Raw genomic sequence first — 14,553 nt, 5'->3', positions numbered from 1 at the left:
ATTGGTGCGGCTGACATCTGGGTTAAGAAGTAGGCAGCCAGGCGGGTCATGTTTCGGAGGACGCATGACTCAACCTTCGCCTCTCCCGAACCCGTTGCAGAGATGTGGTCCTCTGTAGCTCAGCTGGTAGAGCACGGTGCTTGTAATGCCAAGGTAGTGGGTTCGATCCCCGGGACCACCCATACACATAAAATTTATGCACGCATGACTGTAAGTCGCTTTGGATAAAAGCGTCTGCTAAATGGCATATTATTATTATTATTATGAGCCAAGGGACCTAATACGGGGTAAAAAATATGCTTGTGGCCATACCACGCCTGTTCAGGGTCGGGCCTGGTTAGTACTGGGATGGGAGACCACCTGGGAATACCAGGTGCCATAAACTGAAAAAAATTATTTAAGAACAAAATAAGAAATGTCACCTCTTCAGCCATTCAGACTAATCTAGTTTATTTTCAAAGAATCATTTTTACGCCTGCTTGTTATACTCTGACAGTCAAACGTCTTATTATGCTGGGACTTGCCGGACAATGTTGTATCTGTGCTGTATGATGATACTGTATAATACGACTGACCATGCAGTTGTGAGAGGTTGTGTTTGTGTGTCTGGAAGTCCATTACTGTCTCGGACCAACCCACCACTAGGGGGCAGGCCTGTTGTGACGCTTCATGGTATTCAATGGCTATGGTTCCAAAGCCAGGGGGAGCTCTTGTCATACATTCTTGCTCCACTGTGATTATGGAGGCCTGCTCAACTACAAAGCACTTCTCGGCCGGTTCCATTTCGATCTTCAGCTTCCCTTCAAAGTTCACAGATTTGAATCTGGTACATTGGAGGGCTAGGTGGAGCTATCACCCTATTATCTACACCCATCCAGTCCTTTCAGATCTGTGAACACTGAAGGGGTAGGGTCTAGGGATTGAAGTGGAACCAGGCCCTTAACATTTACCTATATACACACATGAGCACTTAAACACTCACACATACTCACTCCATCATCATTTGTGTAGTCCTACATAATATACTGTATGGCTTTCTAAGCCAACCAAAACCTAGTCTTGTTAACACATAATGCCTATGCTGATATAAGTGTCTTGTAACATGTACAGCTATATATTATTGTACTAATGACCATGTAAAGACAATGTAGCTATGCCTTTCATTGTGATATTTTGTCTGGTACGTTGTCAAAAGAAAAATGGGTGTCGGCTTCAGTGGCAGTGTGCTGGACTGAGAAATCAGTTGAGTTACTAACTAAAGGTTGGGGAGATTAGCAACATGGCTGTATATGCTGTACAACACAAAGGTGAAAGAACAACGCCAGCAAAAGAGTGTCTCTCTTTAGTATCTATGTCACTGCCCTACTGTAAAAACACTATACACTATGTAGTGACAGACTCAATAGCCCACTGCCGCTCAAATCTGTGCCCTTTCTCTTCTGTTTTAGATTTTGGTTTGGTTTTGTTGCCCAAGTATTAAGGGATTAAATGTATTTTACAAATAATGCATGATGTCCGTGACTTTTGTTTTATTCTCTATTCATTGTTAGTATAAGGAATAACCTGTCTATTTTTTACATCTTATATAGTACATGAGTTGTTGTTAAAGTCCTTAACAGGTAGGCCCTATGTGGCAGTGTTTTCTATTCTAGCCTAGAGAGGAAATGTCCCTAAGTGTTAAACCAGGGACATCTTTCTTCACCCTAATTCCATAAAAATATATTTCCAAATTACGAAGTTACCTAATTATATGGATATAGAGAAAAACATCTATGGATTCAAAAAGTCACCACCATTGGTCATAATTTGTATTTGGTCAGCGGGTTTAGACTGGAAATCAAGATATGATCAAACACCGTAAGGAGAAAATAATACTATACTGAACAAAAATATAAACGCAACATGTAAAGTGTTGGTTCCATGAGCTGAAATAAAAGATCCCAGAAATGTTCCATATGCAGATAAAGCTTATTTCTCTAAAATGTTTTGCACAAATTTGTTTACATCCCTGTCAGTGAGTATTTCTCCTTTGCCAAGATAATCCATCCATCTGACAGGTGGCATATCAAGAAGCTGATTAAACAGCATGATCATTACACAGGCGCACCTTGTGCTGGGGACATAAAGGCCACTCTAAAATGGGCAGTTTTGTCACACAACACAATGCCACAGATATCTCAAGTTTTGAGGGGACGACAATTGACATGCTGACTGCAGCAATGTCCACCAGATCTACTGCCAGATAATTGAATGTTCATTTCTCTACCATAAGCCGCCACCAACGTCATTTTGGAGAATTTGGTAGTACGTCCAACTGGCCTCACAACCACAGACCACCTGTAACCACGCCAGCCCAGGACATCCACATCCGGCTTCTTCACCTGCGGGATTGTCTGAAACCAGCCACCAGTGTAGCTGATGAAACTGAAGAGTATTTCCATCTGTAATAAAGCCATTTTGTGGGGAAAAACTCATTCTGATTGGCTGGGTCTGGCTCCCAAGTGGGTGGGCCTATGCCCTCCCAGGCCCGCCTAAGGCTGTGCCCCTGCCCAGTCATGTGAAATCCATAGATTAGGGCCTACTTTCTAGGAATCTATAAACTAATGCATAGCACCCTCCAGCACACAATTATTATCCTTGATATTTTTTCCACTTCTTTATTCAAGTGAAATCCATAGATTAGGGCCTAATGATTTATTTCAATTGACTGATTTCCTTGTATGAACTGTAACTCAGTAAAATCATTGAAATTGTTGCATGTTGCGTTTATATTTTTGTTCAGTATAGATTATCAATAGTTACATGTACAATGAGTGTACCAAACATTAGGAACACCTTCCCCTTTTCCCTCAGAACAGCCTCAATTCGTCTGGGCATGGACTCCACAAGGTGTCGAAAGCGTTCCACAGAGATGCTGGCCCATGCTGACTTCAATGCTTCCCACAGTTGTGTCAAGTTGGCTGGATGTCTTTTGGGTGGTGGACCACTCTTGAAACACACAGGAAACTGTTGAACCCAGCAGCATTGCAGTTCTTGACACAAACCGGTGAAACTGGCACCTACTACCATACCCCGTTCAAAGGCACATAAATATTTTGTCTTGCCCATTCACCCTCTGAATGGCACACACATGGCCCTGGGTCTGAACCCTGCCCTGTGCAACGGGGTCCTGGACTTCCTGATGGGCCGCCCCCAGGTGGGGAAGGTAGGAAACAACACCTCCACTATGCTGATCCTCAACACAGGGGCCCCACAAGGGTGCATGCTCAGCCCCCTCCTGTACTCCCTGTTCACCCATGACTGCGTGGCCAGGCACACCTCTGACTCAATCATCAAGTTTGCAGATGACACAACAGTAGTAGGCCTGATTACCAACAATGATGAGACAGCCTACAGGGAGGAGGTGAGGGCCCTGGCAGAGTGGTGCCAGGTAAATATCCTCAATGTAAACAAAACGAAGGAGCTGATCGTGGACTTCAGCACGCCCCTATTCACATCGATGGGACCGCAGTTGAGAAAGTGAAAAGCTTCAAGTTCCTTAGCATACATATCACTGACAATCTGAAATGGTCCAACCACACAGGCAGTGTGGTGAAGAAGGCGCTATCGTGTCCCGTCGGCTGTTGGTGGCTATTGCTGTCAAACAAAGAGTCCGCTTAGGCTGCACCTTGATTAGAAGCTTTTATTAATATCACAAGTTTACAGCATAAGTTACAGACCCACGGTGTCTGGAGAAGCACCGTCCCAAATTAATCTGAATGCTTAATCTGCCGCCTCTTTGTCTAGCTCATACTTATAAACAATGGGAAAAAATGGGTTGCTCCCTCTTTCGTCCAATCACCGGTCTCCCCTGGGGCGTCACCCTACAACTGCTACTTTTGAACTAAGATAAACATATTTTCTTTGTCCCTCTAGAATAGTCATAATCTTTAATACATTACATTTCCCCCCTTCGAGACTAACTAAAAGTCTCGAAAACAAACAGAATAGGATTATGACCAGTAACAATTTATCTTATTGAGTATCTTTAACATTAAACCAAAAAACATTTTTCTCTAGAGTGTAAATACCTTTCTATGAAATATGAACAAATCTTTATGGAGTGTGAGAGCGAAAAACTGTCCGGCAGCCATCTTTCCAGATATCCATCCATCAATCAAGACAGTAAAATTCTCTCACGGTTCCTCTGCCCCAGGCAACCACCTAGATACTCCAGATAAACTCATAACTCCCTATCAATGCATTTGAAACTATGATGCAATTAAATACACATGTAAGCCCCTGCAAACAAAATCCTATCCAAAACATGTCCACTCTAAGGCTGGTCAACCCATTGGACCCTACAGTGGACCTCTCCCTGCCTAGACTCCCTGTCCCTAAGCATCAACGAAATAAACAAAAACATCTAAGATCCCCACATGTATTCAATAACATCAAATATCATTCTACAAAAATTAATACCTAAGAATATGACACAAATTATGTATTACACATGCAAATATGTCTACATTTCATTGCAGACACTGGAATGTAGTCCACTACACTTCATCTCCCCGTAGTCTCGACTTCCAATGGATTGTTGATGATGGAATGGGAACCTTTCCCCCCCTTCCTTGTTTCATCTCCTCCAGTCATTGTCCTTTCATATTGTCCTTGTTTGAGTATTTCAATCTCCACATATTCTCCCAAATGCTTCTGGAAGAAAAGAAAAGACCAAACAGTATCTTTTGCAAAACAACACTTTCAAATTAAACATCAATATCAACTAAGAATATAAAAATGATATATAAATGATATCAACTAAGAATATAAAAATTATATATAAATGATGTATGAATCACATTATCCTATTCCCCCCTTTGATTCATAAAATCATACTAAAAATCACACTAATATTGAAAAAAAAATTGAAAAATGATCAAACAATCAAAAAGGATATTTATCCATTAGTACTCCATCCAGACCCCCTTGTCCATCTTCATCCAGATCAGGAACAGTCAACAACGGCATCTGAGTGTTGTCTCCAGGCATCACAACACCAACCCATCTAAAAAATCATAGCTTTCGCAAAGGTCAGTAACAAAGTACAAAAGCAAAACATCACACACAACGCTATCAGAGCTGCAACTAAAATCTGAACCATCACTGCCCCTACTGGGCCTAACTGATCTTGCAACCAAGACTTCGCTGACCATCCAGCTCCTTCAGATCTACCAAACGCATCCCTTATATTCTTCAACGCATCTATAACACTCGTGATATTATCGGAACTATCTGGGATCAAAGTATAACAATCATCCCCCGTTAGATTCATAGCCAAACATAAGCCACCTTGTTTTGCTAAAATATAGTCAAGAGCCATGTCATGTTTCAACAGCGTCAGTCTGTGACTTCTTTGAGTATTTGACAGAAGGTTAAACCCTCTTATTGTTTCATTCGCAAACCCCTGCAAAGTATATGTAATATTATCAATATGATCTGCCAAAATAGTTACACCATACCATGGAAAAAGACAGAGTCCCCACTTCTCTCCCAGACTTATTCTCCAATGGTAGGCTTCAAGACTATGAAATGTAACCATGTCTCTTTTCACCCTATTTTCAACTCTAGTTTCAGATTGATCTGTGTTCGGTGCCACCCCTCTTTTAATGGTAAAAGCCTCATATGGAAGCTTCAACGTCGACATGTAACAACATCCTGTCCATCCATAGGGTAAGAATATATATGCTTTATCACCACAAACCCACCAAATATCTCTAAAATTCCCAATAGTTACATTGCCAGGCAAAAGTTGATCTTTCACCATCAAAGTCCTACTCTTCTTACTACCTGGTACATAAAAAGTTACATTATATTTGTCATCTCTAATCTTATGTTCATGCTTATCCAAAGTCATCATATAATCATCACAATCTGATATTCCCATGAACATACCCTTTACATCATATGTTTTATTAGAACAAAAACAACTTTTAGCCCTCACGGCTTTCACCTCAAATGCTTCAGGGTTCGCTGTTACCTGACTTTCCTTACCATCCAACAAATTCACATAGGGTAATTCATTTAACCAAGAACACCTAAACCTAGGCTTAAACAAATGTTTTGACAACGACATTACTTTATCTGTCAATGCTCGTTGCTGATACAACAGCCATGACAACGCATAAGACTGACACACACTTGATAGCGGTTGAGCGACCGTCTCTAAATGGAACCCCACGTCTCTGGTGCTGGAATTCTCAACAGACATGGACCCTCAAGATTCCTCACTGATCTTACAGAATGAGTTAACTGCTGGAACCAAAGATTTCTCCCTGCCCATTCATCTTTAATCTTCAAAACAGACTAATCAAATCCATATGCTTTCCATTTAGCTTCTCTTTTCCCTAACGAGCGGTATTGATCAGATGTATCTTCTGATGTTATGTTGAACCCAAAGAACTCATCCTGTACCTCCATGATATTATCCTGTACTATTTCAGATGAACCTATATTGTTCTCTACCACTATTTGCTGAGTCATTCCTGCTACATCCTTTAATTTCAGAAAAGTTGTTGTCGGTGTCGGTGTCATACTTCCTACATTTGTTATTGCCGTCGTACCATTAATTCCTTCCAAAGTTACCATTAAAGTAGTTGATTTAGTTGATGAATTAACACCCTTAATTACTTCTAGTGGGAAAGTTACCGATATACTCTGTGTATTATTCATTGTTGGAGTGACTACTGTAATAAACTTATCCTGAACTCCTTTGATGACCGTGGAGGCTACAACAGACCTCAACTCTTCCATTATAAGCGTTACTTTACGAATTACATAGCCTTTTAACCAATAATTCTTAACCGGAACAAATTTTAATGCTTGCACTAGATAAGTACACATATATTCTCCCTGATCTTTCTCTGTAACATTACGCAAAATAAGTGAAAAATCACTCATAACCCTCTTCCCCTCCATATTGTTGTACAAAATATACTTCCTTTGACTAGGGGGCACCGCTTCTACATCTGGTCCTGATAACAATACTTCTTCTCCATAATTATCTCTCCATGTGGGAGGAACGTCCCCTCCCCCACTCCATCTCTCACAGCTACACGGAAGATGAGCTGTCTCACCCCTCCTAACCTTAATAACAGTATTTTCTTCTAAAATTGGTGCTGGAGCTATTGGTTCCCTTGTAATCAAATGCAATATATTTATGGCTTTAATAACTGTCAATGTTGAAAGAGTTAAATTGCTTCCCACTGTTGTTATACCAGACTGAAGTGTTGATGTTATTGTTGTTACTTCATCCCTAGTTTTTGAAACGTTTTGGTCTGACTTTTCTCCTAACTGGTCTAGGCCTACTTTGTCTAACTGAATCACTAGCTTCTCCTGTAACAGAGTTGCCCTTGGTGGTCTCTGCTGCTTCACATTCCACTGAAATATTCCCTGTTGCTTCTGGGACGTATTGGAAATCAATTTCCCCAAATCCCCGTTCCTTTCCATCCCCTGCATAGTAATCTCTGGCATCATCAGAAGTGTCACCATTATCAACGTTATCCCCAACATTGACAATCTCTCCCTCTTCCTGTTCTCCCCTATCTCCATCCTCTCTCTCTGCGCGTGGCACCTCTTCTGTAGGCGCTTTAACACAATGTGACAAATGATACCACGTAGGAGACCCCTTAACCTGGACAGCTGTTCCAGTACTACGAACCACTTCAAATGGTCCTTCACGACGTTCGTTATACCACTTCCTTCTGAATACCTTTACGAATACTTTGTCTCCCGGTTGTACTGTATTCCTCTTATCCTCCTCAAGCGCCTTCTGCACCTCTTCTTGTCTTTGCCTGTCAGAAACATATGTGGACAACTTTTTATGAAAATTGGCCATATATGTAACGTACGCTCTCATTTCATCTTCCAACAGAGCCAAGCTTGGACCCTTTCCGCTTGTTCGCAAACAAGGCGTAGGCATCCTTCTTCCTGTTACCAACTCATGGGGTGTCATACGTAGATCCCAATTTTTGCAACATCAATTTAACTGATTTATCCACAAATTCCCTTCCATTGTCTGAGGATATTCGATCGGGTAATCCCCACCTGCTTATGACTTCTTTACACAAGAACTTGGCAACCGACTGAGCATCCTTACGCTTGGTTGGACAAGCTTCCGTCCATCGTGAAAATCTATCTACAACCACCAACATGTATCTTTTCCCATCAACAGGTTTTATCATATCAACAAAGTCAATAACCAACTCACGCATAGGACCCCTTGGTGTAGGAATGTAACCCGGATGAACAGTTATCCCTCTTCGAACATTATTTTTAAGACAGATAGTGCACCTTCCTATCATATAATCAATTTGTTCAAACAAATATGGAGCCCAAAAACCATATTCCTTTGTGATCTTTCTGTTAACCTCCCCCCTCGCAACATGAGCTAACCCATGTGCTTCCTGAATCATTGTCACGCCCTGGCTCTGGGGACTCTGAAATGTTGAGCCAGGGTGTGGATTTTCTATGTTTAGTTTCTCGGGGTAGCTTCTATGTTGTGTTTTCTATGTTTTGGGTTTTGTTCTAGATCATATAGATCTATGTTGGTCAGGGTGGTTCCCAATCAGAGGCAGCTGTTGCTCGTTGTCTCTGATTGGGAGCCATACTTAGGTAGGCTGTTTTCAGCTATTCTTTGTGGGATCTTGTTCTGATTTGGTTTGTGTTATACCGTAGACGTCACGTTATCGTTGTTGTTTTGATCGTGTGATCATTCTAAATAAATAATATGTTCACCTTCAACGCTGCGCCTTGGTCCGCTTCATCATGTGTCAACGATCGTGACAATCATCAGACCTAAGAGGTCTAGAGGCGCTACTATCAACCCCTCATGGTTTCTCCACAGACCAGTAGCATCTTTGACCGCTCCTCGGTCTAGCCATAGCTGTTTGTCGATCATAGAAGCAGCTTCTTGCATCAAAATTATATCCTGAAGCGTAATTTTGTCTTCCAAGTCCACTACATGAGTGACCAGAAAAACTTTTCCCAATTTATCCGCTCCTGCGACGGCTTTTGCAGCTTCATCAGCAGCTTTGTTCCCTTGTGTCACTCTTGACATATCTGTCTTGTGAGCTGCACACTTAGCTATCGCTATCTCTTTAGGCTTCATCATAGCATGCAACAGTTTCATTATTTGCGCATGATGTTGTATCGGAGAACCATCCGTTTTCTTAAACCCTCGACCTTTCCATACTGCCCCAAACAAATGACATACACTATGTGCATATGCTGAATCAGTGTATATGGTTACTCGCTTTCCTTCTGCTAACAAACATGCTTCTGTTAGCCCCACAAGTTCAGCAAGTTGTGCAGACGCAGGCTGTGGTATTACTTCAGCCTTTTCCACAACAAATCCTGTTTCTCTGCCTCTAACTACTGCATAACCAGCACATAATTTCTCTCCCACCCGATAACAAGACCCATCAGTCCAATACTCCAGGTCTGCCTCACGTAATGGAAAGGCTTGTAAATCTGATCTAAGCCTCGAATATCTTTCTGCTTCCTGGACACAATCATGTGGCTCACCATCCTCTGAAGTTGGTAAACTCTCGGCTGGATTTACTGTATCACACCTCACTAGGGTGACATCTTCCTGCTCTAAGAGCCTATGATAGTCTCTGAGCCTAGGCATAGTCAATGTATATTTCCCATAGTTCAGAAGATTTCTGAGACTATGATGGGCAAGAATTGTTACTGGGTAGCCCATCGTGACCGATGATGCTTTGTCATACATTGAATATACTCCCACCATTGCTCTGTAGCACAGTGGTAACCCTAGTTCTACCTCTGAATAAGCAGTAGAGTAGTAGGAAATAGGCTGAGGATTCGTCCCCGTGCCTGTCGGTTGACAAAGAACCGCACATGCATATCTACCTCCAGTAGAAGTAGACACATATAGCAAAAAGTTCTTCGAGTAATCTGGCAGTGTAAGTGCAGGTGCCTCCTGCAACCTCTGTTTGATCGTTTCAAATGCCACATGGCCTTCCTGTGTCCAGGAAAGATTGCTATGGAGTTGACCACTCTCAGTACCCCTAACCATAGCTCTCAAAGGTGCCATCAAACTAGTATAATCCTCTACCCAAGCTGAGGAATAACCAGCAATACCCAGAAATGTCATCATCTCTCTGACCGTTCTAGGCTTCGGAGCCTTACGAATAGTTTCCACTTGCCTGTCCGAAATGTTTCTGTGGCCATGAGTTATGTTTTGACCTAAATACACAACTTTCTCCTGGCAATATTGCAGCTTTTTCTGTGAAACCTTATGCCCCTTTTCTGCCAATACCTGTAGTAATTTAATTGAGTCTCTATGACATGTTTCCTTATTTTGTGAGCAAACCATTATATCATCCACGTACTGAATGACAGTGCTCTGCAATATCTGATCTATCCCTACCAAATCCTCCTTCAGTACTTTATTGAAGATATGAGGAGAATGCCGGTACCCCTGTGGCATTCTACTGTACTCATAGAATTGTCCCTTATATGTGAACCCAAATAAATTCTGACTCTCTACACTGAAAAATGCTCCACATAAGTCTAGTACTGTAAAATGTGTCGCATCAGGAGGAACTTGGGCTAACAAGCAGGGGCGGTGTGTTCATTAGGGCGATATGGGCGACGCACTGCCAAACGGGAAAAGGAAGGGATTTTTTTTCTAATCAATTATATCACGGCAACAGTAGTTATCAGTGTTCTAATCTAGACGTCTGATCTGCCACTAAATGTCCAATCAGGCTAAAGTCGTGCTTCAAATGGCCCCGCCCCTTTTGGGGCGATTTCAGTCAGGTTGAAAATCGCCCCAGAAGTCTGTCATAGCCTCTCATGTAAAATCTTTTTTTTCAAATATCAGAGCTTTCAATACAATCTCTATGGGTTTCTGAGGGCTTGCACTTACGCGCTTTCGTCATACGTAACATAACCATGAACGTAACTAAGAAAAGAGCGGGTAGCAGCGTCAATCAATTCACGTACTACTATCAAAAGATGGCTAGTGTTCAGTGCAACTCGATTGTCTCTTTGAAAGAAGTTCACATCAAAGACCATTCAAAACGAGCTACTGGAGTGCATGCTAGCGGTCATGAGGGAACATATTGTGGAGGAGGTGAAGTCGGCGAACTTCGTAGCTATCCAAGCTGACGAGACCACGGACGTTTCTACACAGACACAGCTGGTGCTTGTGCTGAGGTACATAGATAGCAACCACAAAGTGCAGGAGCGCTTTTTTGAGTTCCTTCCCATCTCGGAATCAACCTCAGTCTCAATCGCCAGTGTGCTTTTGGAGAGACTGAACGGTCTTTTGCCGACGACGAGAAAGTCAAACTGTGGTGCACTGGCACTGTACCAGGTTCTCATGAGCTACAACCTCCAGGAGACGTTCTCTGAGACTGTGACTCTGTTGAACATCCTCATAACTACTCCCATGACAACAGCTGAAGCTGAGAGATGTTTCTCAACTTTGACACGAGTTAAGACATTCCTGCGAAATTCAATGGGCCAGGAACGTCTGAATGCACTGGCCATGCTTTCCATGGAGAGGGGAACTAGTCCTCAGCATGCCTGATTTCAATGAGAAAGTCATTGACCAGCTTTGCTGCATTGAAAGAGAGAAGAGAACAGTTTCAGTACAAGTAATGTAGCCTCTCTCTCTCTTTGTCCCTCCCTGTCTGTCTCTTTAACACACACACGCCCAAATCAGTTCACAGTTGATGTTGTTTAAAATAGTTATTTTTCATTTTAAAAAAAGTTTAAAAAATAAAATAATCTGTTCATGTTCATTTTTACAAATCTATACAATTGGCCAGAATATGGTTGTTCATATTTACAAATCTATACAATTGGCCAGAATATGGTTGTTCATATTTACAAATCTATACAATTGGCCAGAATATGGTTGTTCGTTTTTACAAAGCCATACAGATAGCTGTGTTTACCTTTTCTAGAAATTATTTTCAAATTCTGTTTTCAGGCAAAATGTCTATCACTGTTCATTTTCACAAATCTATACAAGAGGGCAGAATATGGAAGTCTATAAAAATGTCTTATTACCAATAACTTGCATCAATGTTTTCAGTAGCCTCTATCAAAAGCTCCTGCTTGCTTGTTGTGAATTATGCTCAGGTGCACATATTTCCAATTCAACCATGAGGCAAAAAATGTGGTAAAAGTTCTTGTTGATCCTGCAATCTGAACAAATACCAAGATGCTGTATTTTCAGCTGATATTTCATTTGTTTATGGAAATGCATATTGTTTATGCAGTGTTGAGGAATGTGAAAGAACACCCTTGATTATTTTTACTGTGATAACTTATTTTGCTTTTGTAAGCCAACACTTTTGAGATCAGTCAATAAATGCTTCTGGCATTGACTTATATGCTGCCCCTGTCTTCATGTTGTTGCTGGACATATCTTTTTTAAAATGTGTGTAGGTCACCTAAATCATCAGAAAAATTGCCCCCCCTGAGAATTTTTTCAGGAGCCGCCACTGCTAACAAGATATGAGGGTCTGGCACTTCTGCTGGAAAGTCAGTCACTACCTCATTTACTGCTCTCAAATCATGAACCACACGATAAGTTCCATCTGGTTTTTCCACAGGCCACAAAGGCGTGTTACTCCGAGGGTTTTTTGTTGTCCTTAAAACCCCTGCTTTCGAAAGTCCTTCAATTTGTGGTTCAATCCCTTGGATTGCTTCATCTTTCAATGGATACTGATTTTTCCATGGAGGTCTGGCTCCTGGTCGAAGTTCAACTTTCACAGGTTGGGCTGATTTCACAAGTCCAATATCGGTACTATGTTGAGACCACAACCCTTCTGGAACTTGTTGCAACATCTCCTCTTTCATAGAGTCTGAATCCATCTTCATATTGCAAATAGATTCATGTGTCATTCCTACAGCCTGTGGCTCTCCTTGTCCTTGAGCCGAAATCATTATTTTAAGAAATCGTTGATCTTCACTTCTCCAGATCGCCAAATTCTCTTTCATTGGTCTGAAAATAAGTTTCTCTGCTTCTGTCATCATTTCTCCTATTTGCTTCTGCTCATAGCCTTCCGAAACCAAGAAGGTAACATGTGGCACACTCTTCTCAATCTCAAATTCTTTATTCAGATAGTCGTCTGTGTTTATCTTCATAGCTGCTCCTTGTGGTCCTAAAATAATGCAACTTGAGCTAAGTTGAACATTCTTCGGTTGATGACTCAACCATTCCTCTGAGTGTGGTTGAGCAGCCTTCTTGAAATACTTGAGCGTACAATGGAATGGATAATCCGGAAGCTTCGCATCCGGCATATTTGCAACAATAAATCTCTCCCATATTTTAGCCTGCTTCATAAAATCTTCACTGAGATTTCCAATCCAGAATACTGAAGACGAATCCATCTCTGTCATCATCGACAATTGGTAAACCTTTTCCTTTGGCATTTCTATCAGACAGCCGTCTGGTGTACATCTTATTGTACAGTTCAACTTACACAATGCATCTCTTCCCAATAATGCAACAGGTGTATGTTCTGATACCAGTATGGGTATTGTAATTTTCTGATCTTTATAGCAGAGCTCAATTGGTTCCGTAAGAGGAATCAGCTGTTTTACTCCCTCAAATCCGATTGTCCTAATGAGTTGATTGGACATAGGGAGATGTGTAGCATCTTCAGGCCGAACACAGGTGAACGCAGCTCCGCTATCCGCCATCACTTCCAATGGTCGGTTGTTTATTTTCACCTCAATTTTTGGATCTTTTTCCGGTCCTGATGCTACCAGCTGACACCCACCTTTCGGATCATCTAGGCACCTCTAGAATCCTTGCTCCGGACCCCTGTAGGGGTTCACCGGTCCTCCAGATGATCTTGACTGACCCCTGTATCTTCCTCTGAAATTCCCTCTGATGTTTCCTCCTGACCAATTGCACTCACGGACATAGTGACCAACCTGTCCACAATTATAACACACCTCTGGAGACTGCGGGAAGTATGGCTTAAATCTTCCTCCCCTTTCTAATCCTTCTCGTCCTCTTCCTCTCCAATTCTGTGTCTGTCCAGAAATTGGCTGTGGATATTAAACTGGTACCGCCATTGGTGGCTGGTACAATTGCGGTTGGACCTGTTCTGGTTGAAGCTGTGGCAGTGATTGTTGATTTGGTGCACACTGATTCTGCATAACCAAAGCTTGTTTCTTATCCTTTTTATTCTCCCCCAGTTGTATTTGATTGAGTTTTCTGAGAGTTTCTTCGTCCTGTTCTTTCTGATTGTGTTCCTTTTTCCTGTACAGATCCACTTGATGGGCTATATGATCGGTATAGACGCCTTTTGTCATGCTTCAAAGTCCAACCACTTCTGCAAGTTTGATTCTTACTGGTGAGGGCAGTCCCATTTGCAGTTTAGCTCTCAAAATTGACTGCTCAATTTGACTCACATCTGGATCATTTCCAGTAATATTTCTCCACACTTGATGAACTCTTGACACATAGGCTCTCGGATTTTCTTGTTGTCCTAGTGGGTCAATCAGAATATTATCAGGATG

Source organism: Coregonus clupeaformis, chromosome 8 (genome assembly GCF_020615455.1).
Source record: "Coregonus clupeaformis isolate EN_2021a chromosome 8, ASM2061545v1, whole genome shotgun sequence".
Lineage (NCBI taxonomy): Eukaryota > Metazoa > Chordata > Actinopteri > Salmoniformes > Salmonidae > Coregonus > Coregonus clupeaformis.
Note: the sequence above shows the minus strand (reverse complement) of the source record.